Genomic DNA, 27529 nt, shown 5'->3' on the forward strand with positions numbered 1-27529 from the left:
GGCGAGGGGCAGGGCGAGGGGCGAGCCACTTCCCCGCCCGGCTGCTCGCTCGGAAGCCAGATCCCCTCCTCGCTCCCAGCTCCCCACCAGTCCTAGAGCGGGACAGCTCGTCCTGCTCCGCGCGGGCCCTTGGCGCAGGGAGCCGGCTGTGGCCGCGGCGCCCCTCAGTCCCCTGCTCGCCCCGGCCGGCCGGTGTGGGACGGTTCCGTCGGTTTCAGTTCCCTGTAGGTATGCCCCCGCCTCCGGGAGTCCGTAGACTTCCCTGTCCTCCCGCCCCTCCTTCCACATCTGCTTGCCCACGTCTTTTCCTGGGGGAGAGGGGACTTTGAGTTGGTTGCTTTTGCTTCCCAGAACCTCAAGATGGACTTTGTTTTCCAAGAAAGTCTGGATCCACATTTGTGACAGCCCACAAGAGGGCAAATGTTTTGGGTTTGCCCATGGGGGTGAGGCCTGTAGCCCCCATGGAACCCACCACGTGAGGGTCTCAGGTGAGGCTGCAGGAACCTGGGAGAGACACGAAGTGGGGAGCAGCTGGGTAGGCCTGCCCTGCCCTTCACTCTGGCTCAAGTTCTCCTCCATCCCCACAGGCCTGGAGGGCAGACTCCGGTCACCAGTGGTAACCAGTGTGCAGAATTAAAGATCCTGACGGGAGAGGATCTCTTATACCCTCCACTGAAAGAGGACTTCTCCATTTTCAGGCCTAAATGGTAGCAAGGAGGCTAGAGGGTCCCCCAACAAGTGGTGGAAATTCGGAGGACTCAGGAGCACTCAAGTTCTCCATAATCACTATGTCCCCAGGTCTTAGCCTCCACCCTAGTTCAATAAATATTTGTTGAATGTAAAAGCACTTTATAAACTGTAAACTACTAAACACATAAGTAATTATTGCCAACATAGAGTAATTATTATGGCCGCCACAGGCCAGGCTCTTCGTTTGTAAACTGAGGGTGCTGGAGTAGATAATGGATAAGGTCCTCTCCAGCTATAAATTCTGTGTCCGAGACTTCAGCCTCCTCTTCTGCCAAGTGGGCTCAAATGATCTCCCTCCTGGGTTTCTGGGAGAATTAATAAATCTGCATGGCTTGTGATACACTGTAGAAAGGCCCCAACAGACCCAGTGTCACCATCTGAATTGGTTTAACCCAGTGGCCTCCAAATGCCAGCCTGAGAAGTTGTGCAGATCCATGGCAAAGTTGTCACTAGTTCAAGGCAAAAAGAGAAAAAGACAATATAGTGTTTCATAAATCTAAGCTTATTTAACTTAACAGGTAGTCCTTTATTCTGGGATATGCTTTTGCTCCTTTTTTTTTTTTTTTTGGTGTTAGTCTTTTTGTTAAGAGAAGATGATGAAAGCAGATGGGTAGGTTGAGAAAAATGTTGTTAGTTGGTGAAATCACCAGTCTGGCAACCCAATGTCAGTCCCTACAATTAGAGGAGAGAGAATCCTGGTTTGTGAAATTCAGTTCTGGGGATTGCTGCTTAATAAAATTCATACTTGCTAAAGATTCGTTTAGTATACGTGTAGGTCAACTGAGCAGCCAAAAAGGATTTCAGCATTCAAAAGGGGGTGTATGAGCAGCGAATGATATAACAAGCATGCACTGGATCTACAGTTTATTCCTCAAACTAGACGTTACAGCTGTGGTACTTAGCTCATCCTGATGAGATAAGAGAGCTTGAGTCTAATTTTCCCCATGTCCGGGGAAAACTGACTCTCTGACTGGTGCCCCTCAGTCTGAACCTCATGAATTATTGACAACAGAGGCTGGATAGCATGACACTCCTCTTCTTCCTGACCTGTTCAGAGCTAATGCACTGTGGGAACCCTTCCCACTGCTCTGCACCTGCCTGCGGGGCTGGGGGAGGGAATGTAGGAAGCCTGGAGCAGAGCCTCTCAGGGTTTTGGTTCAAAGGGACAGGCCTGCAGGGCGTATTTGATCTCTCTTCCCCTCCTGTCCAGAGGTGGGCAGCCAGATCCAGGGGTTGAGGTTGGCAGGGGGAGGCTGAGGGAGACCACACCCCAAAGAGCAAAGGGTTTGGGGAAAAGAGAATTCTGGCCTGCGAGCTCATGAACATCACATGGCCCCTCCCTGTCTGGGCAGGGTTGATATTTGGCCTCCAGCACCATTTCTTTGGGGAGAACACAGGGGACACTAGGGAGGGGATCTGTGAACAGAAAAGGGTAGAGGGAAGGCAAGAAGAGTGGGAGTCTCCAGCTCCTACTACTCATCAAGACGGTTTGTTGGAGATGAGGGTAGGAAATCTTTGGGGGAAATACATATGTGTGTAGAGTCTCTTTGAAATGGCGCTTTTAATAGGTAATGGGATTGTTCTTGTATGGAGGTGGTACCATCTGCAGGTCTTGAGGAAATGCCTCCATGATTGATGACTACACTCCCATCTTCTTCAAGGGCTGTGTTGACTTAAAAAACAAGTGCACAACGTGAGAGTTGCGAGTTAAGTTTTATTTGGGGCAAAATGAGGACTGCAGCCCGGGATACAGCGTTTCAGATAGCTCTGAGAAACTGCTCCAAGGAGGCGAGTGGAAGAGCCAGGATATATAGGAGTTTTGCAACAAAGGGCAGGTAGTCGGGAGTGTCAAAGGATTATTGTTAATTAAAGAAAACCAGATATCGCAAGTTAAGTAATTTAGCGCTTTTCTATGTATGGGAAGATGCAAGAGTCTGGGCTCACTGAAATCATTCCTTTGATATGCACCTCAGCTATCTGGGGCCGGTATCCTGTGTTTTCATATATTGAGTTTCCTCAGGTCTCACCGTAGGGAGTGGCTGCAGTCTGCTGGCTGCTAGATGGTATTCTTTTCAGCCCTGAGTTTCCTCAGGGCTCACCGGCTCATGTTGGAGAGCTACAATCGTTGATGACTGTGACATCCTTTGTTTACTGATATGGCAGGAAATATTCCATATATAGATATTCCATTCCATTTATAAATATTCCATTTATCAGCTGACTGCAGTCTGGAAGGAAATTCACCTGGGTTGGAATTTAAGTCTTGCATCTTGCAATAGCCATTCCACATTGGTCATTGACTCGTGCATCATTGACACAAGTCAGGCTTGGGTGGTGTAGGAGGGCTGTGTGATAACAGAGACTTTTATTGAATACTTACTAAGTGCCGACAACTGTTGGGTGATTTTTATAAATTTTATTGAATGTGTCTAATCCAGTGAGGTAGGCAGTTTTATTTCTATATGTGAAATCAAAGTGAGTTGTGACAGCTTGACCTGCTGTCAATGTTGAATAGCTACTTTTTTTTAAATTTTTTTAAACATCTTTATTGAAGTATAATTGCTTTACAATGGTGTGTTAGTTTCTGCTTTATAACAAAGTGAATCAGTTATACATATACATATGTTCCCATATCTCTTCCCTCTTGCATCTCCCTCCCTCCCACCCTCCCTATCCCACCCCTCTAGGTGGTCACAAATCACCGAGCTGATCTCCCTGTGCTATGCGGCTGCTTCCCACTAGCTATCTATTTTACATTGAATAGCTACTTTTAATTTTTCTGACGTTGTTAGAGAATGACAGTTTTCTTGGAAACTAATTTTCTCTTAATTGGAATTTTACTTTCTGCATCAATTCATTTTTGTTTTAATCATTATTTTTAAATTACAAAAATAACACATGTTCACAATTTTTAAAAGAGACACAAGGTTATAGAGTGAAAAGTAAAAAAGCAGCTCTTCCCTATGCTTCCTTTACCTGCTCCCCATATAGCTCTTTGTCTTGTGTATCATCCTTCCAGAAGTTTCCTATGCATTTACATGCATATTTTCCCTTTAAAATGTTTCCCATGAATGGAATGACACTATACATAATGTCCTTCAAATTGCTTGTTTCTTTTCTTTCTTCCTTTTCCCCACTTCTCTCTTTCATTTCCTAAAATACATTCTTGGAGATTGTTCTGAGTGGTACACAATAGATCTCCTTTATTCTCTCTCTCCCTTTTAAAAATAGCTGTACAGTATCCCATTGTGTGGATATCCCATAATTTATTTAGCCAGTCTCCCACCGATGAACGTTTAAGTAGCTTCCAGTGTTTTGCCATTTCAAACAACGCTACAATGAACAACCTTGGATGTATATATATTTTGTATTTGGTGCAAATACATTTGTATCCTGGATCAAATGTTTTCAATTGATGGCTATGGTCAAATGACCTTAAAAGAGATTTAACCGGTTCTGATGGAACTGGTTTTTCTAAACTGAATTTAGGAACTTCCCTGGTGGTCCAGTCGTTAAGACCCCGAACTCCCAATGCAGAGGGCCTGTGTTCAATCCTTGGTTGGGGAACTGAGATCCCACATACCATTACTAAGCCCGCATACTCTAGAGCCCCTGCGCCACAACTAGAGAAGCCCGTGTGCCACAACGAAGACCCAGTGCAGTCAAAATAATAAATAATAAATAAATAAATAAAATAAACTGAATTTACCTGCTGCCCTACCCTCTTTTACACTGTGTGTATTGATAGAATGGTTTAAACTGTGGGTGATGGCGTAAGCTCGGGGTGATAAGAGGTAGCGTGCCTTGGCCTCGGTGGCTGGGAACCCATGGGGATCGGTGGGTACTCCTGACCTGCAGCTTGCAGACCTGAGGCGCGCTTAGTTTCACTCATGTTTGTCATTGACAAGGCCAGCCCAGCATTGCCAGATCTTAGGAATTTTATTTATTTATTTTGTTTGTTTGTTTGTTTGTTTTGGCCACGCTGTGCAGCATGCAGGATCTTAGTTCCCCCAACCAGGGATTGAACCCGTGCCCCCTGCATTGGGCACGTGGAGTCTTAACCATTGGACCGCCAGGGAAGTCCCGATCTTAGGAATTTTAAACAGAAGGTAGAAATCTGGGTTTTAATATGAAATATTTAATTTTTAAATGTTGGCAACAAATTTGCTAAAACAAACAAACAAGACAACAAAACTAAACAAAAACAGTGAATGTATCTGTAGGTGCCAGAGACTGACACAGTCTTTGCCTATTTACAGGTAGTGGATTATTAATTTTGTGAGATATTGCTCTATCTAGAATCTCATAACTCTATTATATAGCTTATTCAATTTCTAGTTTTTCAAAAGTTTGAAAAACTTTGCCCTGTATTTAGGCAGTTGTTTGTGAACACCGTTGAGAAATCATCTACCCAGTGTTTGTACAGGTTCTTTTCAGGAACTCTGTACAGAAGCAGACAGAAGTTCTTACAAGACAGGCGTTGGCTTCTCTTTTCCCTCATGCCCAGGATTGCTTCCTTCTGTTGTATTTGGGAAGGGGTGGTAGTGGTGGTGGAGTTTCCCCCTTTTCCTCCCTCAGAGACAAGCCCCGTGGCAGATGTGGAGATGCAGATAACAGCTCAGATCCTCCTTCTAGAAAGGACTCACTCTGGCTGCTGGGAGTCTGATTAGCTGTCAGCTGCCAGCTGGCAGTTAACTCCTTCCAAGGGTGGCCCCAGCCAGTGACTGAGCAGGATGGTGGCACAAGTACCTCACCACTTCCGCCTAACGTGGGGCTCCTCTAAGGGGCCGTCTTTGCTTTGGAGCTTCCTAGTGGGCTGGCGTTGGTCAGATCTGCATCTCAGGGTCTCACAGATCCTCCTTCTCAATCCTGCTTCCTCCCTTTTCCTTTCACAGATGTTACTCCTGAAACCGTGCACCTCAGATTGGGACTTGAACCCACGCAGCAGGGACTTGAACCCAGCCAAAACCGACAGTCTTCCAACTGACATCACACACCTGGTTTCAGGACTTAATGAAGCTCAGGTTCTTGATGTCTCATCACAGAAAGAATTCAGTGAGAGACAAAGTGATAGGTGAGAAGTGGATTTATTTAGAGAGAAGCACACTCCACAGACAGAGGGTGGGCCATCTCAGAAGGCGAGAAAGGCACCAGGGTATGGGGTTGTCAGTTTTTATAGGGGTGGGTAATTTCATAGGCTAATGAGTGGGAGGAGTATTCCAGCTCTTTTGGGAATGGGTGGGGATTTCCAGGAATTGGGCCACCACCCACTTTTTTTTTTTTTTTTAAAGCTAGTATTTTTTGTTTTTTTTTTAAATTAATTAATTAATTTATTTATTTTTGGCTGTGTTGGGTCTTCGTTTCTGTGCTAGGGCTTTCTCTAGTTGTGGCAAGTGGGGGGCCACTCTTGATCGCGGTGCGTGGGCCTCTCACTATCGCGGCCTCTCTTGTTGCAGAGCACAGGCTCCAGACGTGCAGGCTCAGTAATTGTGGCTCACAGGCCTAGCTTCTCCGCGGCATGTGGGATCTTCCCAGACCAGGGCTTGAACCCATGTCCCCTGCATTGGCAGGCAGATTCTCAAGCACTGCGCCACCAGGGAAGCCCCACACCACCCACTTTTTGATCCTTATGGTTGGTATGGAACTGTCATGGCACCTGTGGGTGTGTCATTTAGCTTGCTGATGTGTTACAGTGAGCGTATACTGAGGCTCAAGGTCTAGTGGAAGATGACTTGTCTGCCATCTTGGGCCCACTTGGTTCTAATCAGGTTATGTCATGCCCTTGGGCTATGTCATTCTTTCAAAGGTTGTCTGTCCCCTTCCCTCTTGTTTCACTCCGACTAAATGCTTTGGTCTCCTAATTCCATCTGAAACCGATAGGTGCCGTGCTGGGGGTGCTCCAAGGAGCTCCAGTCCTTTATGTCTCAATGCAGAAAGAAGCCAGAGGGAAAGTGATAGATAAGAAGTGATTTATTAGAATAGACGCTTGTGAGGCTTACAAGTGGGTGGGCAAGAGGTGCTGCCCGAGAACTTAGCGGGCTACAGTTTTATAACCAAAGGAAAAGTGGGGAGGGGGAAAAGACCACCTTCTTCCTCATTCTTAAGTAGACGTCACGCTTCCATCATCAGCTCCTCCTCCAGGTTGGGCCGGGGAGTTTTCTTGTCCCTACATGGTCAAGCTAGGACCATCATGGCACTATGAAAAAATTATTTTAGGTCTCAGTACAATGAGAGTCTTTCACTTTGAAATGTCACCTTTCCATAAATTATTGCTTTTTATGTGTACAGAGAGCATGTCTTAAGGGTCATTAACTTACTGAGCTCACTGGGCAGGATGTGGGTCTCATGCCACCATTGTTTTATTGCTTTGGGGCATGTCTTGTGCTTCTGTTGCATGGTTTTGTTGTTAAGCAAGCCTGTTTGGCTTTGTGGTTAAGCAAATCTGCTTTCTTGAGTAATCATTAATTTACAGGGGTGTCCCATACTTTTTTCTGCTTACAATCCCCTAGTGAGATTAACTATTTAATCACCTACTTTGTCCCTTTACCCTGTCCCTATCACAACCAGGCATCTGCTTTGCTGGGGACTCACAGTTTCTTTCCTTCAGAATCTTTCCAGTGCAAAACCCCACTCTCAACGTACAGGAGATGTTCTCCTAGAGGGTCTGTCCCTTCCCCCCCCCCACATCAGAGCATCAGGGCACTCTGAAGCAAGAATCCTCTGTAACTGCAGTTCCTGCCAGTTTAAATTTTTCTATGGGGGCTTGAGTAGAGAATTGCAGGGTGGGCTTTGGCAGTGTCAGGCCAGCACAATAGTGCAAGGCCAGTCCTGGAGCTCCACATGTTTTCCTTGAGATCTCTCCGCTGGTATGAGATGAAGAAATGTTCCCTGCCCGCCCCCCGCCCCCGAAGTATTTCATTTTCCTGTAAATTTCTGGATCAACTGAACACACACATACACACACACACACATACCCACACCCACACACATACCCCTTCCAAGAACCATCAACAATTCCTAGGGACAAGGCAGTCTAAATCCGCAAAAGAAAGTGAACCATTTCCCTAGAGGTGCCAGCCTGCCCTCTCTGGAGATAACATTTGCCATTATTATGCAAAGCAGTTTCACTTACCCTGTTCTGCTTTTAGAGCAGCATAAGAGGCCTGTGGTATGAAATGAATAAGGCCTATCACAAACCTTGCTGAAAGGACAGAGCAATCTGCTTCTGAGGGCTCTCTCTTTGTTGGGCCAGATCAAATTCTTGAGCAGCATGCATTCTTTTTAATCTCTGTAAGGGAAGTAGGGGTACTTTAAGAATTTCTTATCCTTCTGTCTCAAGCAAACCCTTAGGAGTGAAGGAGGTGGGTGGGTTTGTCCTTCTAGTTACATATGCTTTTCTCACTCATTTTGAATTTAATGACAAAGGGACTGTTCTTACCATTTGATATTTTGTAAAAAAAACCAAGGAATCACACAATACACACTTACTGCACCTCGTTGTTTTTTTTTTTTAAACTTTTTATTTCGAAGTAATTATAGTCTCACAGTAATTATAAACTCAAAAGTAATACATAGAGTCCCTATGTACCCTTCCCCCAACTTCCCCCATGGTGACATCTTACAGTGGGAACATTTGTAGTACAATGTCAAGACCAGGACACTGGCATTGATGCAATGCTGTTAACTAGACTATAGACCTTATTTGGTGTCCATCATTTTTTTTTTTTTTAATTATTATGTATTATTTATTTTTATTTTTTGGCTGTGTTGGGTCTTCGTTTCTGTGCGAGGGCTTCCTCTAGTTGCGGCAAGTGGGGGCCACTCTTCATCGCAGTGCGCGGGCCTCTCACTATTGTGGCCTCTCTCTTATTGCGGAGCACAGGCTCCAGACGCGCAGGCTCAGTAGTTGTGGCTCACGGGCCTAGTTGCTCCGCGGCATGTGGGATCTTCCCAGACCAGGGCTCGAACCCGTGTCCCCTGCATTAGCAGGCAGATTCTCAACCACTGCGCCACCAGGGAAGCCCCGTCATTTTTTATGTGCACTCATTTGTGTGTGTCAGTGCATGAACTTTCCCTAGCTTGTTGGCATGTGTTGGAGATCTTTTTTTTTTTAAATTTTTAAATTTTATTATTATTATTTTACATTTAATTTTTATTTTTTTGGCTGTGTTGGGTCTTCATTGCTGCGCGCGGGCTTTCTCTAGTTGCGGCGAGTGGGGGCTACTCCTCGTTGCGGTGCATGGGCTTCTCATTGTAGTGGCTTCTCTTTGTTGTGGAGCATGGGCTCTAGGCATGTGGGCTTCAGTAGGTGTGGCATGCGGGCTTCAGTAGTTGTGACTCGCGGGCTCTAGAGCGCAGGCTCAGTAGTTGTGGCACACGGGCTTAGTTGCTCCGTGGCATGTGGGATCCTCCTGGACCAGGGATCGAACCCATGTCCCCTGTATTGGCAGGGAATTCTTAACCACTGCGCCACCAGGGAAGACCCTGTGTTGTAGATCTTTGACCAGCAGTCCATACTTCATCATTATTCCTTCTTTCATTATCTGGGTAGACAATCATTTATCAGTTACCCATTGAAGCCCACTTCAGTTGTTTATGCCTTTTCTCTGTCGACTTAAAAAATATTGCACAATGTGAGAGTTGCGAGTTAAGTTTTATTGGGGACAAAATGAGGACTGGGAGACATTCCTCAGATAGCTCTGAGAAACTGCTCCAAGGAGGTAGGGGGGAAAGTCAGTATATATGTGATTTTGGTGAAGGGGGAAAACATGCAATCAAGCGCATATTCTTTGTAGAAGTTTTCTGCTAGTCGCGTGAAGGTTACTGCTAGTCACGAGGAGCAGACGTCACCAGGAAGGATTTTAGTGTTTTTCTAGATATGAGGAGATACAAGAATTGGGCTCATAAAATCAGCTCCTGAAAATACCTAACTATCTGAAGACCTGTTCTGCCAGTTTTCCCCCTGGCACAGAGGGCCTCTTTTCAGCTCTCCACCCTCCACACTTTTCAGGGGGTGTTGAAAGTCAGCAGCTGCAGCAGCATATGATTAATCCTTGTAGAGGTAGTTGGCCAGTGCCCATGGTAAGTGCCAATTGTAGTTGACATCGCCAATAAATATGATGTTGCAATAGCATCTTTGTTCACTTAGGTAGGAGAACTTGTTTGTACGGGCCCAAATAAATAGTTGAAGCAATAGGGCAGAGGGTATGTGCCTTTGACATTTTGAGAGAAATTGCCAATTGCCCTCCAGACAAGCTGCGCCCTATTCCAGTCTCAGACACCCTTCCTGAGAAGGCAATTCTATGTGATGGTATCCATTTCATCACACCCTCATAACACTCAGTTTCACCAAACATTGTAACTTTTGCCAATCTGGGCGAAAAAACTATTTTCGATTTATATTTCTTTATTAAGATTATTTTTTCATATGTTTACAGGTATTTGTATTTCTTTTTTCATAAACTACTTGTTCATGTCCTTTGTCCACTTTTATTGTTTTCTTATTTATTCTTAGAAACACTTCACGAAAGGAAATGAACCATGTGACTGTCACGTATGGCAAATATTTTTCCCAGTTTGACTTTGGAGTTTATGTCTTTAATGTCATGTAGATGTTTTAAATCTTTATGGAATCAAACTTATTTATCTTTTCTCTTATGGCTTCTGAGTTTTAGGTCATGCTTAGAAAAGCCTTTCTTACTCCAAAAATATAAAAAATTCACTCATGTTTTTCTATAGTAATTCAATGTGGGTTTTGTGCGTGTGTGTGCGCGTGTGTGTCTGTTAAAATCTTTGGGCCAGCTGATATTTGCTCTTGTATGGGAAGTGAGGTAGAGATCCAGGTTAATTTTTTTCCCTAAAGGGTTAATCAGTTATCTCAGCACTCTTTGCATTTTCCCTCTATGCCTTGATTATTTTTATTATTCCCATATGTATTTGAGCCTATTTCTGGATTCTATTTCATTCCATTGATTTGTCTATCTGTTCCCATGTCAGGATTTTAATAGATACTGCAAAGAGGTAAAAGGAAAGTGGAAAAAGTTTTATAAAATAATTTCAAATAGAATAGCATGTCAATTCAGAGGAGGGAGAGAGTGTTTTTAGTTGGGGTGGTCTGGAAAAGCTTCATGAGAGAGGGACATCTAAGACAAAGCTTGGACAATGAGCGACATTAGTCAAAGGGAATAAAGAGCTAAGGCATGGAGTCAGGAGGTGGTGAATATTTGTGCAGATGCCCGTTGTATCTCTGCAAAGGAGCCCATACTCCACCACCTGTGTTTTTATGCACGCATGTCTTGAATACGTCAAGAACATACAGACATTTTTGTATTACTTTTTCCAGGCATTTTGAAGATATATTTTTTAATCATAATAGCTACAAGTGGAGCACCTACTATTTGCTAGGGATATCTATATCGATTCTGATTTTCACCGCAATGAACAAAGTTGATATTGTTATTCCCATTTTAGGAATGAGGAAAAGCCTCAAACAGGTTAAATAGCAGCTCATAAGTGCACTGATATTCAAATCCATGGCCAACAAGTTAAAGAACAAAACAAAGCAAAACCAGAGTAGAAAACATCACAGATTATCACTCATGTTTAGGGTGTTTGGAGCAGGTGCTGTCCCTTCTGCGACCATGTCACCTGGGATTCCTTTACCTTTTCTTTTTAAAAATATTTATTTATTTAATTTATTTATTTTCTTTATTTTTTTGGCTGTGTCAGGTCAACTGCAACTAAGGTTGCAGCATGCGGGATCTTCGTTGAGGCATGCGGGATCTTTTGTTGCTTCGCGTGGTCTCTTCATTGCAGCACTCGGGCTTCTCTCTAGTTGTGGTGCGCGGGCTCCAGGGCGCGTGGACTCTGTAGTTTGTGGCACGCGGGCTCTCTCGTCGAGGTGCGTGAGCTCAATAGTTGTGGCGCAGGCTTAGTTGCCCCGCGGCATGTGGGATCTTAGTTCCCTGACCAGGGATCGAACCCACATCCCTTGCATTGGAAGGCAGATTCTTTACTACTGGACCACCAGGGAAGTCCCCCTTTACCTTTTTTAAAAAAAAATTTTTTAGAGTTTGGTCTAGGAGAGAAACTATTTTGTCTTTTTTTTTGGCTTCACTGCGTGGCGTGTGGGATCTTAGTTCCCCAACTAGGGATCGAACCCATGCCCCTTGCGGTGGAGGCGTGGAGTCCTAACCACTGGAATGCCAGGGAATTCCTGGAAAGAATCGTTTTTTTAAAAAAAATTTTATTGAAGTATAGTTGACTTACAATGTCGTGTTAGTTTCAGCCTCTTTATCCTCTTTGTGTGCATCAGCTGAATTCCAGTGTGCGTGGCCCTTGGCCAATGACTGTTGGGGACGGGGATGTACACACTCCAGCTCTATTGCCCTCTCATTGGGATGATTTTGACTGCAAGTCATTGTGACCCACAGTGCCCCCCAAGCCCTCTGTGGGAATGAGTCAGAATTATCCTCTGTGTGACTTGGCTTGATATAGCACCCTTACTCGGCCCCTTCCTGGGCCAACTTCCTCATTCCTCTCTTTCCCCTAGAAATATTTCCTAATAAATTACTTTCACATGCATCTTCCTCTAAGGCAGTATTGTTTCAAGAAACTTTTGTTTCAGTTATGTGGAGGGGTGTGTGTGTGTGTATATGTGTGTGTGTGTGTGTCTGTCTGGCTCTCTGTGTGTCTGTGTATTGGGTTGCCATATAACGTGCATTTCTTACTATGAAGCTAAAAAGTTTGAAAGCCACTGTCCTTTACCACATTAAACTGTCTTTCTATTTGTGTATGGTTCATAGACCTGGAAAGTCTCCCGGACGCCCCAGGATCAGAACTACAGATCAGATTCCAGGTCTTATTGCCTGTTTGAGCACAGCGACTTAAAATGTACTGGATAAAAAATATCTTAGTCATGTGTCTAGAGAATGCCATCAACTTTGACACAACTGGCTAAGCTGTTCTTTGAACTTCTTTGGGCAGTCAAGCTTGCCAATTAGCTTTCAAAGTCCAGATTTCCCTTTGCTAAGGTTGATAAATGTGGTATAAAGGTCATGATGGTTGATTATTAATTTTTTGTGGGCTAGCAGAAGCAGGAAGACCAAGTTTGTCTTGTAGCAGAGCCAGATGGTGTGCCTGAGCACGTGGCAGGGCTGCTATCCCAGAACTCTGGCCCCAGGCTTGGCTTAGATGGGGAGAGTGGGGTGTTCAGAATTGCTCTGCATTTACCCCCAAAGACAGTGCAGTTAAAAAGGAAAGAGAGCACATCACACACTCACTAACAACCAATGAGACCTAGCTAAGAGGTCAGGCAAGTCTCTGTCGGTCAGATCTGCAGGAATCCTGGGGCAGGCCTGGCTGCAGGAATCCACTGGAGGCCATGAGTGGAAGGCAGAGAGCACCAATACCCAAAGTACGGTGGCGATGAGTTCTGGAAGGCAGTGCAGGGGAGAGGGCAAGACACCCATCTTCCCAGGAAAACCTTGCAAGCCCTGCCATCATCGTGTCAGCTGAATATCCTTATTTGTCAGTACCTATGATGTAAGATTGGTTCCATATTTAGAAAACAACAAAAATATGTTGAAAACCCAATGGCATGATTAAGGAAAAAGGAGGCGACCTCAGCTTATCAAGGATGATAAGGATGAAGACTGCTGTGAGTTAAGAATTCATAGGGTCTCTAGTGTTGTCCCAGGGAAGAGCCATGCTTTCTGGTCGATGTGACATTCTGGTTACCCCGCAGGTGTGCTGCAGTGTGGGGAGTGGTTGCTCGTCAGCACGGTCAAGGTCTGGTTGGAGGACCCTCAGATCTCTCCTGATTCCACACTCACTCCGCTGCCTTCTGATTATTACTCCAGGTAGGAGGTACGGATCATGGACAACTTCTTCTCATCACTGGAAGGGCCTGTTCCCTACCCAGACTGAGTCCACTGGCTTCTGAGACTAAATCAATTTCATGTGTGTTTGGGGTATGAGAGTCAGTACCACATCCCCCCGAGGTGCTGACTCTCCAAGTTCCTGGCTGACCAGTCTGAGAGCCACGTGGGGCTCAGGACCCTGTGGGGCTTAGCCTAAAGTGGGCAGTCAGATCTCACAGGCTCCAAGACCATGGAGGAGTGCCAGCTCCTGCCTCATCCTGAGGCTGAGCTGAGACCCCGGGGTTAGGCAGTACATGCTGATCCCTGACTGGGAGTAGCAAACCTGGACTGTTGGTGAGACTCTGAAGTCCAGCACGAAAGGGGTGTTCACATGGGGGTGGGTGAGAGAGACCTGTGACTCTTGGTAGCAGAGCAGGCGTGGAAGGAAGATGGGGTGGGGTGGGGGTCAGTTTTGTCCTCAGTTTCTGTCTGGCCTGCCGTTCCTAGAAAGTTAGGTGAGAAAGAAGTCTTTGGGCTCTGTCTCCAGGGGAAGCTCTGCTCAATTTCAGTGGTGACGAACTTCTCCCTTATTCGGGCTTCTCTGTCAGATGTCCAGGGTGGGGTGGGTGGCTCCTATGAGGCCCAGTACGGGGTGATGTGGGGAGATCCTTGTGTCGTAGCACACAGGTAGTCAATGTTTTATTTATTTATTTAGGGCTGTGTTGGGTCTTTGTTGCTACGCATGGGCTTTCTCTGGTTGTGGCAAGTGGGCGCTACTCTTCATTGCGGTGCGCGGGCTTCTCATTGTGGTGGCTTCTCTTGTTGCGGAGCACAGGCTCTAGGTGCACAGGCTTCAGTAGTTGCAGCACACGGGCTCAGTAGTTGCGGCATGCGATCTCTAGAGCGCAGGCTCAGTAGTTGTGGCTCACGGGCTTTAGAGTGCAGGCTCAGTAGTTGTGGCGCGTGGGCTTGGTTGCTCCACAGCATGTGGGATCTTCCCGGACCAGGGCTCGAACCCGTGTCCTCTGCATTGACAGGCGGATTCTTAACCACTGCACCACCAGGGAAGTCTCATATTCAATGTTTTAAACCTTATCATATTCATCCAGTACTTTCGAATAAGCCTTACACTGTAATTGTTGCAAGGATACACCATTTTTTTTTCCCACCAAAGCAGATTCTAATTAATCAACAGTATGCTGATGAAGCATCTGTAGGAGAAGCACTGGGCTGAACACTGTAGTAGATTAAAGATTTACAGCATAAACTTAGTCCTTGCACTCAAGGAATTTACAATCTAGCTGCAGAGATCGGACATGTCAATGAAACACCTAGAAAACAACAGTTTAAAAAAGTACTCAGCTAAGTGTTATTTGCATCTCCTTTCCACCCTTTCCACTGCATCTGCCCCATGGGGAGGCTCTCCCTTGCCCCAGGTGGTGGAACCCTGGAGACAGTGGACAGATAATAAGCATCTTCCCTCCGTGCCCCACCCCCTCCTCATGCTGTGGGACTTAGTCCCCTATCTTCCCATTGGGCTTAGCACCCATGGCTGAGAGTAGGGTTTTGTGTGGAGATAATTCCAGAAAATGGACCCTGCAAAGGGGATCCTGCCCAGATGAAAATAGGTTTAATTCTTCGATCATCTTCTGTTAAAATTGGATGGGTTAGGTTCGTTGAATGGTCAGAGGGACAATAAAAGGCCATCAGGAGACCCAGGTGTGGACTTCCTGGGGGCTCCTCTGGTTGTTTTGCCATGTTCTCTCACTATGCTTTAATACCCATATTCTTAAAATAAACATCCCCCCTCCCCCACTTGTGCTAATGCTTGTGGGTAGAACCATTTTTTTTTTTTGGCTGCACCCCGCGGCTTGTGGGATCTTAGTTCCCATCGAGGGATCCAACCCGGGGCCCCAGCAGTGAGAGTGCCGAGTCCTAACCACTGGGAAGCCAGGGAATTCCCCTGGGTGGAATCATTCGTGTATGATCCTTTGAATCAGACAGGTTCAAGAGAGTGACCAAAGCATTACTGGGACCAGCTTCTGCTGTTGGGCCAGGCTTTCTCAACAAGGGTTCCAGGAGAGAATGAAAGTTTGTAGAATATTATGAGAGTGACTATTTTCTCAATTCTCCCAAGGACGGTACATAGCTGGTACCATTCCGGAAGCATAAGAGATAAAAGTTAATTCATTACATATAATAGATGCCTTAGGGCTTAGTTCTCTCATGGAACCCAGATTGAGAAGGGCTGCTCCAGGCCCACGTGCCAGGGTCTCAAGCAACACCTGAGCTCCCTCCTTTTCTTGGCCTGCCTTGGTTGCCACAACTGACCCATAATGGCTTCTTGAGTCATGAGTTTTGATGATGTAGACTAAGTAAAATTGGAGTTCGAAGTAGAGACCAGAGACCTGTGGGTGGTAGTATGCTGAGTTACAACGTTTTTAGATGTGCTAAGTTCCAGTATTGACCTACAGTAGGCAGTGAGCTGGGAGAGGGGAGCAGATCCTCAAACTTTGCTCTCTCCCTCCTTCCACACTGGGAGCTCCCGCAAGGCAGGGTGGCTCTGAATGGCCGTGCATTTGAGTCATGATTTTCCTCTATAGTATGGAATTGGAAAGCCTCCATTTAAAAAACACACTTTAGATCTGGTAAACAGTGATTTAAGTGGCAAAAGTGAAGAGAGTATGCCTCTCCCATCTGATACATAAATCCAGAGCTTTTATGATTTGGCAACAGGAGTCAAGGTGTTGAGTAAATCTGGAATTCTTCAGGATAGAGGGGTAGATGGAGAGGATAAAAGTGCCCTGAGCTCACCAAGGCACGAGTAGAAACCTGCTGGGACAAAAGAGCACAGCTGGCTGGCCCGCCCGCTGGGGGCAGCGCTAGGGTGGGAGGAGGCCTGGGAAATACTGGAATGTTGGAGCTTAAATCTTTGGGAAGGCATTTTCTCTGAATCAGTCTTGGCCTGGACATTGCCTGACTCCTGTGCTTTGGAGGTTGCCAGGGGGACAATACATTCCTCCAAGATTCTGGTTTCTCCCCTGCCTGGACCAGGCAGAACCTAATTTTCTTGGACCCCTGAAGGCTGCCGGAATAACTCCGTCTCTGCTTCTCTGCCACTACTGTGCACTGAATCCTGCTTGAAACCCCTGACTTTCTTCTTTCGCTAGGGACCCTTTCTTTCTCCCCTGCTGGATCCAGGAAGGGTGAGAGGTAGCATTAAAACTTGCTGTGCTGCAGCCCCAGCTCATGGGGCTCTGTCTTTGTGTAAAGACCCATTGACTTAGGGTTTCTAGTGTCACCTATAGAACTATTCTTATTCTAGGTTAGGTCTCTCTGCTGTATGTTCTTATAGACTTCTCTTTTGAAATACTTATCATGCTACTGATGGTTGGTTTAACATTTGTTTTCCCTGACAGACTATGAGCTCCACGAGATCTGGAATGGAGCCTGTCTTGCCCACTGCGATATCCTTATTACCAAGTACAACAAAATCATCCTGGGCATTTCAAAGAGGGAATTTAAAGCAGGGAACTGACTACACAGGAAGTGCACAGAGGTGAGAAGCTGAATGCTACTACCACGAGGGCTTGAAGGACACAGGAGAGGGATGGTGTCACCAGAATCAGAGGCTGAGGCTGTCCCATGGCTGGGACTGGCAAGGCCCCTGGAGGGAAGGGCTGTCTGATGGGGAGCTGGAACCACTATAGGAAAATGATGCTCAACACAGAGAGAGAGGGCCAGCAAAAAGAATCTGGCTTCTCCTTACTTCTCAACCTCCAGTCTCTTGCCAGTGCCTCCCACTGGCCATTCCTGCTGGAAGATAGTTGGCAAGGATAAACAGGAAACTGTTTTTAGGAGAAGGACAGGGAAGAGATCCAAGAGCAAACAGGCAATGACTGGTACAGTATGAACTAATAAGTATTTGTGGTTTGCATGAATGAATAGGCATAGAGACATGCATTAAACATTGGCTGAACAATAAAGTTGTCACAACCCTCCTATTCTCAGCCTGTCAAAATAATTCCATCCCTCACTTTTCTGCTACTAGTTGCCACAGATATCTTCTTGAGACGTGAGTTTGGACAATGTAAATGAAGTGTAATTGAAGTTCAAAGGAGAGACAAGAGCCCTGAGGCTGGCAACTTCTTTCTGAAGCACTTGAATTTAAGTGTTTTTCTTCTGCTGGGAGTAGCCAAAATACTAGTAAATATGTAGGCCATTTAACATTACCCAGTTTGAAATCCAGCCTAGTTTTCTTGAGCCTCAGATCTAACGGCTGCAGGGATAGTGTGCCTCAAAATGACTCGAGGCACCATTTGCAAGGCAAAGACCTAGGGTTTCGGGTCACTGGTGCCTTTTTGGATGCAGAGGAGGCTGCAGTTCCACAGTGTGTCCACGAGAGGGCCGCAGGGCCTCCCCTTGCAGAGTCCAGACTGAGCTGAGACTTGGTGCCGCATCCATGCCTTGGCTGCCTGTGGTGTCTACTCTTAGGTACCTCACGTGTTGGAGTACATCTGGGGATGCAGAGGCTGCCCTGATTCCAGAGGGAGGAATTTCCTTTTCACTTCCCTTATTTTCCCTTTCACTGGTTCATTTTATGTTTAATAACAGTTGATTTGAAAAATGTACAGGTGGGGAAATCGAAGTAGGCCTGTGGTGTGTGTGTGTGTGTTTGTGTGTGTGTGTGTGTGTGTGTGTGTGTGTGCGCGCACATGCACACAGACCCATGTGTACATTTTGAAGGTGGGGTATCAGGAAGTGGGGATAATTCTGGTTACCAATTCATGCTTGAACCTGCAGCTTAAGTATTATTTAATGTAGAAATTCAGAACTGGGAAAAGACCTTGGAAATAATTTAGCACCCCCCTCATTTATAGCTAAAGAAACCAACCAGCCTTTGCTGCTTGCAAGATGCCTGGAAGATTCAGAATGCAGTTAATAAGTAGAGTTATTAAGGGGTTCGTGGTAAGATTTTATTTCAATATTCCATCCTTGCTCCCCCTTTCTTGGGCCCAGCCTGAGCCTTGACAGCAGCACCAAAGCACAAAAAGGCATCTTCCAGTTTTCTATTAAAAATGCTTGGCTCTCTGGTTTTAATCCCATCTTTCGCCTGTGGGGTCTTTCCAGACTCTATTGAACCAGAGGATAGAAAGATCTGACACGGTAGGAAAATTATCCAGGAAGACGGTGGAACGAGTAGAAACCCAGTCAAACTCCTAATCACAAATTCTACTGAAATCAATCAGAAATTTTACTAAAGAATTTTCAGTAGCAGAGCAGACATCAGTCACTAAGGTAACTTAAGGGAGAATGCAGTAAACTGGAAAAATTAAAGCGGACTCCCTGAAAAAGTTTCATTACTCCAAAAAGACCAAAGAGTGTACAGAAAACTTCTTAAAAATTAATTCTGCAGAAGAGCAACTGTAGGGAACCACGCAGAGAATTCAGAAACTGGTTGGAGCCTTTTTTCAAAGAAATGAAATGGACTCTACATCCTCTCAAGTGAGTGAAGGTCAGAATGAAAAAGAATGAAGGTAAAGATCATTGCAAAAGACAGACTGAAAATATTGTTTCAGCTGCACACAGCAGAAATGGCACTTAAATAAGTAAAAAGAAAACCTGAGCAATATAACCAGAATTTTAAGAAACTGAGAAATGAAACATTTCGGGAAGGCAGATCTGGGGAGTAGAGTTCAGCATTGCAATTTCTGAATAGTTAGGCTTCCTGAATAAGCAATCAAAATCAAAGGCACGAAATCAATAATTAAAGATGCAATAATACATTTTCCCAGAACCAGTAAGAGATTGGATCTGAAATAGAGGAGTCATATGGTCTAATAGAACACGTATGAACATTTGAAGAGTGACTTCAACTTACAAGACAGTTCTCCTGTTGCAATGGCCATATGGTTTTTATCCTGCATTTTGTTAATCACACTCATACATCTTTTCTTTTGATCTTCACAACAACTGTGTGAGGTGGACAGATACTATTAATCTCTCATTTTACTGATAGAAAATAACCTCCGAGTGGCTAAATGGTTTGCTCGAGGGATGGAACTAGTAAGTGAAGAGCCCTAGGTCAGGTCCGGGTCTTGCTCTCCAAAGTGTGAGGGTCTTATACACATTTTAAACAATAAGGAAAACACATCTGCGATAACAAACAAAAAGAGAAGAGTGCTTTTAAAAGTATGAAAATTAGAAAGACTATTGCCTTTTCTAGTAACAAAAAAAGAGCTTGGTGGATATGGAACGTTAGCACCAAGAATGAGAAAGAGAGAGAGAGAGAAAGAGAGAGACAGAGAGATTGTTCGTTCTTGACCTTGCCAAACTGCCCTTCATATGGGATGCAATAGAGACTCGTAAGCTCTTCAAGGTCTTAGAAATCTAACCAGTCACTCACCTTATTCCAGTTGGCTCTAGGGACTGCTTCTAACGGAAGTCTGCATTAAACACAGAAACCTAAGCAGATACGGTGGCAATTGATGTACCTACATTGACACATCATCGCCTAGAACCAAAAACTACTCTAAAAAAATAAAATCTATTAATTATCCCCCCACCTGCAACTGTAGACTTGTGTATGTTGTGTAAGGAGGTATGTGCAACTGCGTACTGCTGTGTTTTGTGGAGACAAGCAGCGCTGTCTGGAGTGTGACTCTGACCCTGGGCCCCTCTCTCTAAGTTGCCTGGCAGTGAGCCAGCTCTCAATGTCCCACAGGACTCGAAGTCTCCAAGGTCTGGAAACTGCCGAGGCATCCCAGAGAATACCCCTAGACAGTGGGCACCTAAGATAAGAACTGCTTGGTGTACGTAAATAAAATGTCTCATCCCCAGGTGAGGCCACTTTCATACACATCTCATAAAACAGAAGCGTCCCAGGGGTGCGTCCGAGCCCTCTGCGGCTCTTCTCCGTGGCACTTGCCTTTCACTTGCCCCAGCACACCTCTCCACAGAACATGGGGACGCAGGGACCTGGCCCCGCTGACCCTACTCCCGTGAGTCCCACCGGCACCAGGGGACACTGGTGGGTGTCCATCCTGGGCCCTTTACAGAACAGCTGTGCTGTCTTAGTTCAGATCCTGAGGAAATACATGATTTCTGTAGATAAAGGGACAAACTCTCTCCTGTGACTTGCAGTGTGGAAGTCCATTTCAGCTAGCAGAGGAGAATTTACTGTTTCATCTCATAACACATGTATTTTAATTATTCCCACTACCAAACTGAACAAAGCCCTAGAGTTAAATTTAAAGTAGAACGAGGATTTTCTGAAGACCCTGTATAATAAGTGAAGTGAAATATTAAGTGAAGTGAGTCAGACAGAGAAAGACAAATATCGTATGATATCACTTACATGTGGAATCTAAAAAAACAATATAAATGAACTTATTTAAAAAACAGAAATAGACTTGCAGACGTATAAAACAAACTTATGGTTACCAAAGGGGATAGCGGGGGTCGGGGGGGGGAGATAAATTAGGAGTTTGGGATTAACATATACACACTACTGTATATAAACTAGATAAACAACAAGGACCTACTGTATAGCACAGGGAACTATATTCGATATGTTGTAATAACCTATAGTGGAAAAGAATCTGAAAAAGAATATATATATATACATAATATATAAATACATATATATAACTGAATCTTTTGCTGTACACCAGAAACTAACACAACATTGTAAATTAACTATACTTAAATTTAAAAATGGTTAAAAAATAAAGTAGCGCAAGGATTTTCTGAAGACCTGTATAATAAGTTCCAGCCATATCGCCCCATTCACAGAATCTGAATGACAGCTAATTACTTTTCTTACTATTTTCAATGGGAAAAATTTTTTAGATCTCTTTCTACTCAGGTCTCCTGAATAATGGGGGTGTATTTTCTCTTTAATGGCATGGAGAGGGCCCCTCTGCTGCTGACTTTATTGATCGGGTTTGAGCTAATGGTAGTGGTTTGTTTGAAGTAGATTTTTGTATGTGTTTGTTTGAGGTAAAATTCACGCCAAGAGACAGGTGAAATAGTCCTCTGGGTTCTCGCTGTGACCAAGAAGGTTTTATCTTTTTTTATTCTCCTTTCTTTCCTTTGGGAATGAAAATAACACTTAAAAATCTTAGTTGGCTTTGTAGTTGGTCCAATTATTGGAGTTCAAACAAATCTCATCAATGACATCACTGGGTTTAATATGACTACATTTATATGATGACAAGGACCAGTTGTATTTAAAAAACATTTATTTTTGATGAAAACATAAATACTTTTTAAAGCACTCTGACTTTCTTTTTTCTGGTAACTGCTACCTGAAAATATCTCTGAATACTGTCCATAAGGGAAAATATTTTGAAAAAAGTGAAAAATTATGTGAGAAGGTATAGAAATCACATGCAAATAAAAAAGAGCCAAAGTATAGCCAGTATGTGTGTGTGTGTATGTTTGTGTATATATAGATATACACACACATATAACTATATGTATATATAATATGCCATATACTTTCTTCCTTCTGCTCTGCAATAGAGAATATTATTCTTGTCTTGTATACTCAGGAACACAATTGGTAATGACATATTTCTAATGATCCCCTAGAAAACTTGATAAGGTTGACTAAGGGTAGGAACCTGTAATTAAGCTTTGTCTTGGTGGCACGAAATAAAGAAGGTGGCACAGGAAGCTGAGGGCAGGATCCACTATCTCCTTCTCTACCCTGTGATTCTATGTGGTTCTTGCAAAGCCACCCTTAGGCTGATGACAGTAGTGACAAGGATGTTGAACCTGGAGATGAATCAGAATGAGGCCTAGAGACTGAAATCTCAAGAGCTCTGCACCCAGTAGAACAAGGAGGAAAATTCCAGTCAACCCTTTCTTTTTCTTTTTTCAACTTCCCCACATTACAAAAAATTATTTTTTTAAGTGTTTTTCCGGGAGGAATGATTAGAATGTCCAGGGTGGAAATGGGGAGAGAAAAGTGGTAAAAAAGGCATTTACTATAAAGGGAGATGCAGAAAAAAAAAAAAAATGGAATTGCTCTGTGGCTGGTGGAGTTCTTCCAGCTCTATCTATGATAAAGACAATGGACAATTGGGGATTTTCCTTCCGGACAATTATTACTACGCTACTACTGTGATCAGAAGCATTGCCGCTGTGGATGCCTTTGAAGAGAGTTATTATTGAGAATCATTTGTAATGGGATTTTGCTTCTAGTTATGGAAAACTTGATAACCAAATTTATAATACAAATGATTAAAAAGGCCAAAAAATCTTTAATGGCAGAATTTGTTAAATGATGTATTCATCATAAATACCAGTATCTTTCTATCTCATGTGCCTTGCTTGGGCATATTGAATGTGTAACCTGTGATCTATCTGGACTGAAATAGGCCGTGTTAAGACAGCATTCTGGAAGAGACTTTTTTCTCCTGCCCACTACTAACCTGAAGTTTTACTGTAGTCATTTCTAGAAGATATTCAACAAAATTTCTTAGATTGATTGCAAGCATAGTTCAACATTTATTAATCTGTTAGCAGGGAAACTAAGGAGTGTGCTGGTCCAGAAAGGGTATGAAAATGGAGGGTTTTAGAGTTGGCAAACAATGCTTATGTAAGCAGCTAGTTTAAAGAACTATGAAAGGTTGCAGTTTCATTTCAAAGGTCACCAAAATATCTAGTCTGCATTGTTTGTTGGAAAGGAAGCCCACATAGGATGGCCTGAGATGACAGGCATGCAGACTCCCAGGCCCGGTGAAAGTAACACATCTCAGAAGCAAATGACAAGGGGCTGCAGTATGGCCAGTAATGGAAAAGCAAGATTTCACCCCCAAGTTACATTAGGGCTAATAACCAGCAAGCATGAATGGCACTGAGCCTCCAGGGGGCCACCAGGTAACCAGGTCTGAATTTTGAGCTGCCCGAAGCCAGTGGTTTTTCTCAAATGCAGGCAAATATGTCCATTTCTTAATTTTGGGACGCTTTTTTTTTTTTAACTCCTTTTGACAAAAGGCTTTTTGACTTGAAACTGATTGAGAATGACTAAAACAAAATAGCTTGGATTCTGTTTCAACCCGCACTGGTCTGACACCACCTGGTGTACTGCAATCCAATTCTGATACTAACCCCCTGGAGTTACTGCAGACCACACCAGGTGGGAACTCAGTCCTCCAGAAGACTGCCCCCACTTCAGATGCCAGGCATACTTCGGGGGTTCCCAGGTCACCCACACTTTTGACCAACAGGCTACAAATCCAGAAGGTTCCCATGGCCCCCTCAGTTTTGTTAGTTCTCTGGAATGACTCATGGAACTCAGGAAAGCACTATCTGATTACAATTTTATTATAAAGGATACGGATCAGGACCAGCCAAATGAAGAGACACATGGGGCAAGGTCTGGGAGGCCCCCGAACGTAGAGTTTCCCTGCCGTCTCCAGGGGAATCAGGATAGGTCACCCTCCTGGCACATTGATGTGTTCACCAACCAGGACGCTCCCCTGAGCTTCAGTGTTCAGCTTTTACTGGGGCTTCATTACATAGATATGACTGATTAAATCGTTGACCAGGTGACTGAATGCAGTCGCCAGTCCTGCTCCCCACCCGGGGAGTAGGGCTGGGCTGGTCGCACATCATTTAAAGACCTAACCTTCTAATCGGGTGGTTGGTCTTTCGGGTGACCAGCCCCCATCCTGGAGACCCCCTGAGTCAGTTAGGAGACCCCCTGAGTATCTTACTAATATAAACTCAGGTATGGTCCAGGGGCTCAGGAATAACAATATCACTTGGGGAATTCCAAGAGTTTTAGAAGCTCTGTGCCAGGAACCCGGGACAAAGACCAGACGAATCCTTCATTATACCATAGCATGGGAATATAGGTAAGGTAAACATGTTTTGACATAATGAACTTTAAATGTCATATAGGGGGTTCTGATACATTTCCCAAAATGGAACCAGCATGATCTTTTCAAGCCAATATCTAGTCATGTCAGCCCCTGCTTGAAACACTTCAGGGGCCTCTTAATGATCTTAGAATAAAGAGTAAAATCCTTAACCAGGTCTCTGAGGTCCTGTGTGCTCTGGCCCCTGTCCTCATGGCCAGCCTCGGCTACCACACCCCTCTCCCTTGCTCTTAGGACCTGGCATTTTAGTTTCTTGAATGTAGGTTGATTGTTAGGTCTAATCATTCTGCTGGAAAGTTATAGGAAACAGACACAGAGAATTAAGTAAATTTTACCTGAGCACACACAGCTAGTTAGTAAAACAGTGGAATTAGAATACCAAACTCCTGGGCTTCCCTGGTGGCGCAGTGGTTAAGAATCCACCTGCCAATGCAGGGGACACGGGTTCGAGCCCTGGTCCGGGAATATCCCACATGCCGCGGAGCAACTAAGCCCGTGCACCACAACTACTGAGCCTGCGCTCTAGAGCCTGCGAGCCACAACTACTGAAGCCTGTGCGCCTACAGCCTGTGCTCCGCAACAAGAGAAGCCACTGCAGTGAGAAGCCCGTGTACTGCAACTAGAGAAAGCCCACGCGCAGCAACAAAGACCCAACACAGCCATAAATAAAGTAAGTTAATTTAAAAAAAAAAAAAAAGAAGCTTTAAGCATACCAAACTCCTGACCTCACATTTAATGGTCCTTTCTAGTCTACCCCTGAATTGGCTCACATATGTGAGCAAATGAGTAGAAAATTGTGTTGACTATCTCTCTACCTAACAAAGTGTGTGGAACCACAGCAAACATTTTCCTATTAGTTTCACCTCATTAGATTCTTGGACTGCAGGAATGGGAAGAAGCAATTAATAGCAATAAACTCAACTTTTCTTAACTGTAACCTTCAGAGGTTCTGAGCAAAGAGACAAAAACCCAACTCACCTGAAAGCTCCAATTAAAGGGAACTTGACTGCATACCCAGATGTTAAAATTGCTGCCAATCACCCCAAGTTTCCTCTTCGGTGTCCACTTTGTAAAAAGTGCCTGGTGAATTCATCCATATCAGACACTGATAGGTTCATACCTTCAGTTTTTATTAAAATCAATGCGAAAAAGACCTCGGTTTACCCACCTGAGGTAAGAAAGGGTTCTAAAAGTATCTTATTATGAATGACTTGTTTATGGACACCCAAGAGGTTCCATAAAAGATGAAATACAGATATAATTTAGGGAAGATGGGAGATGAAGTTTAGGGTTTTATGAGATTAAAAAAAAGGATGCAGAGAAAGTTTCCAGCTTTTCTAGTAGATCAGACGGATGACTGAGGTCTCGATCATCTTGATCTATCACCAGCAGTCCTCATGTTGAAATGAATAAAATAGAAATGATTAACCCAAAAATAGGCAGGTCATCTGACCAAGAGGAAGAATAACCATCTGCCGAGAGGACCTGCCCTACTGAATCTTCTGCATCTCCTCTAAGGTTTAAAGACATTTGTCTTTCTCATCAAGCTTCTCCAGTGTCCTTGCTCAAGCCTTCCTGCCATAGACACCTGCTTCCTTATTCCACATTCTCACAAATCCACCAGTACCGTGTTTCATGACTTAGAAGAGTTTTTCCCTTTTTAGTGAGGATGCACTCAGGATGAGATCTGCAACAGCAGCAGTTTTAGAATTAATCATTCTCCTTGTTTGTTTTTAAAGCCCAAGTTAATAACTCCTTCAAAATAAATCTCAAAACTGAGTAGACCAATTATAATCAAAATTCTGGTGCATAGCCTTGCACGTCACAAACCACTGCCTTCCCCAGGTGTGCTTCTGAATCATTATATATTGTTTTCTCAATCTGTTCATGTCATTAATAAAGGCAGATGGAAAAGCAGCTTAGCTCTTTGTCTTTTTCCCCTGTTGGATCCTGCATTAGTTGTCTTCTTTTTGCCCCTTCAGACCCACTTTCCACCCATCCACTCCCAGCCAGGGAGGCTGGCGCACATGGACATTATCAACATACTCTGATGCCTCCAGCTTCTGGTTGGGATCGGCTGGTGGAAAGCATCAGCAGGACATGGAGATGGAGGGCTCAGAGGAAGGTGCAGGTATTTACTACACCGGTTTGTGCCCTTCCAGTTCAAGAGGGATACCTGCATCCCACTTCCCATGGGTGGCCCTTTTCTTGTAGCTACTCTCTGGGTGCCCCAGAGCTCCCTTTCTGAGACTCTTCAAGCCAGAGGTGGTATCCATTGCAGTATCCTTTGCTGGATACTGTAAAATTCAAAAATTCCAAATTCAAATACAAAAATTCTTCCAAACCGGGAGTTCTCCAGTGTATGATCTCCTCCAAAAGGGAGAGTCACACACGAAAAAGACAAATACTAGACCTGAATGTAGACTAGAGATAGCTAGTGGTTGAACCTTGGGTGTCTCTAGCAATGCCTTTAGGGCCCACAGGGTGGTTCTTAGTCTGTAAAGTGAGTGGGATAGACCACATTTACAAAGTACTTTCCTTTATAGGAGGAGAAGGGGAGAAGGTCCTATTTGTCCCTGCTTGCTGCCCTGATGGGCAGGGTTTCCTCCATGTGGGACAGAGCCTGGGGGCTCTGGCTGTCTCTCCTACGCAAAGGATCAGGTAAGTGAGATGCGGGGGTGCCTGGAGAGACAGGAGTGTTGTGCTTGTGTGGACACAGCTGAAGTTCCTTCCCTCACCTGAAGGGGTCAGCAAAGGCCCAGGAAGGGTAGACACATCTTGCCTCCCAGGAGAGAGAAAATTCCCGATAGGCCATCAGTTCCCAAGGGATAGGCCCTAACTAGCCACTGTGTGATTTCTCTGCTTGGGTGTGGACCGATCCTCCCACAAGGCTCCCCTAACTGCATGGAGATGCTGGCGCTGGCCTTAGCTGTTGAAGAATGGGCATCTACGTGGGATACAGGAACGGGAGTGGGCCCGAGGGCCCAGATTGAGGGGGGGCACAAGGGTGTAGAATCCCCCAGCTCA

General features: G+C 44.6%; 2 long non-coding RNA genes across 2 annotated transcripts; one reads left to right on the plus strand and one right to left on the minus strand.

The window, feature by feature from the left end:
* Window positions 1–101: 101 nt before the first annotated feature.
* On the plus strand, window positions 102–17603 carry LOC137766874 (uncharacterized). Its single transcript, XR_011074410.1, has 4 exons — window positions 102–224; window positions 5646–5824; window positions 13496–13617; window positions 17030–17603. It is a non-coding gene; the product is annotated as an uncharacterized lncRNA (long non-coding RNA).
* On the minus strand, window positions 6738–25732 carry LOC137766896 (uncharacterized). The gene is made up of 3 exons (XR_011074428.1): window positions 25481–25732; window positions 7883–8038; window positions 6738–6946 (listed from the first exon to the last, which is right to left on the minus strand). It is a non-coding gene; the product is annotated as an uncharacterized lncRNA (long non-coding RNA).
* Window positions 25733–27529: the final 1797 nt, after the last annotated feature.

The sequence above is a fragment of the Eschrichtius robustus genome, chromosome 1, assembly GCF_028021215.1.
Source record: "Eschrichtius robustus isolate mEscRob2 chromosome 1, mEscRob2.pri, whole genome shotgun sequence".
Taxonomy (NCBI): Eukaryota; Metazoa; Chordata; class Mammalia; order Artiodactyla; family Eschrichtiidae; genus Eschrichtius; species Eschrichtius robustus.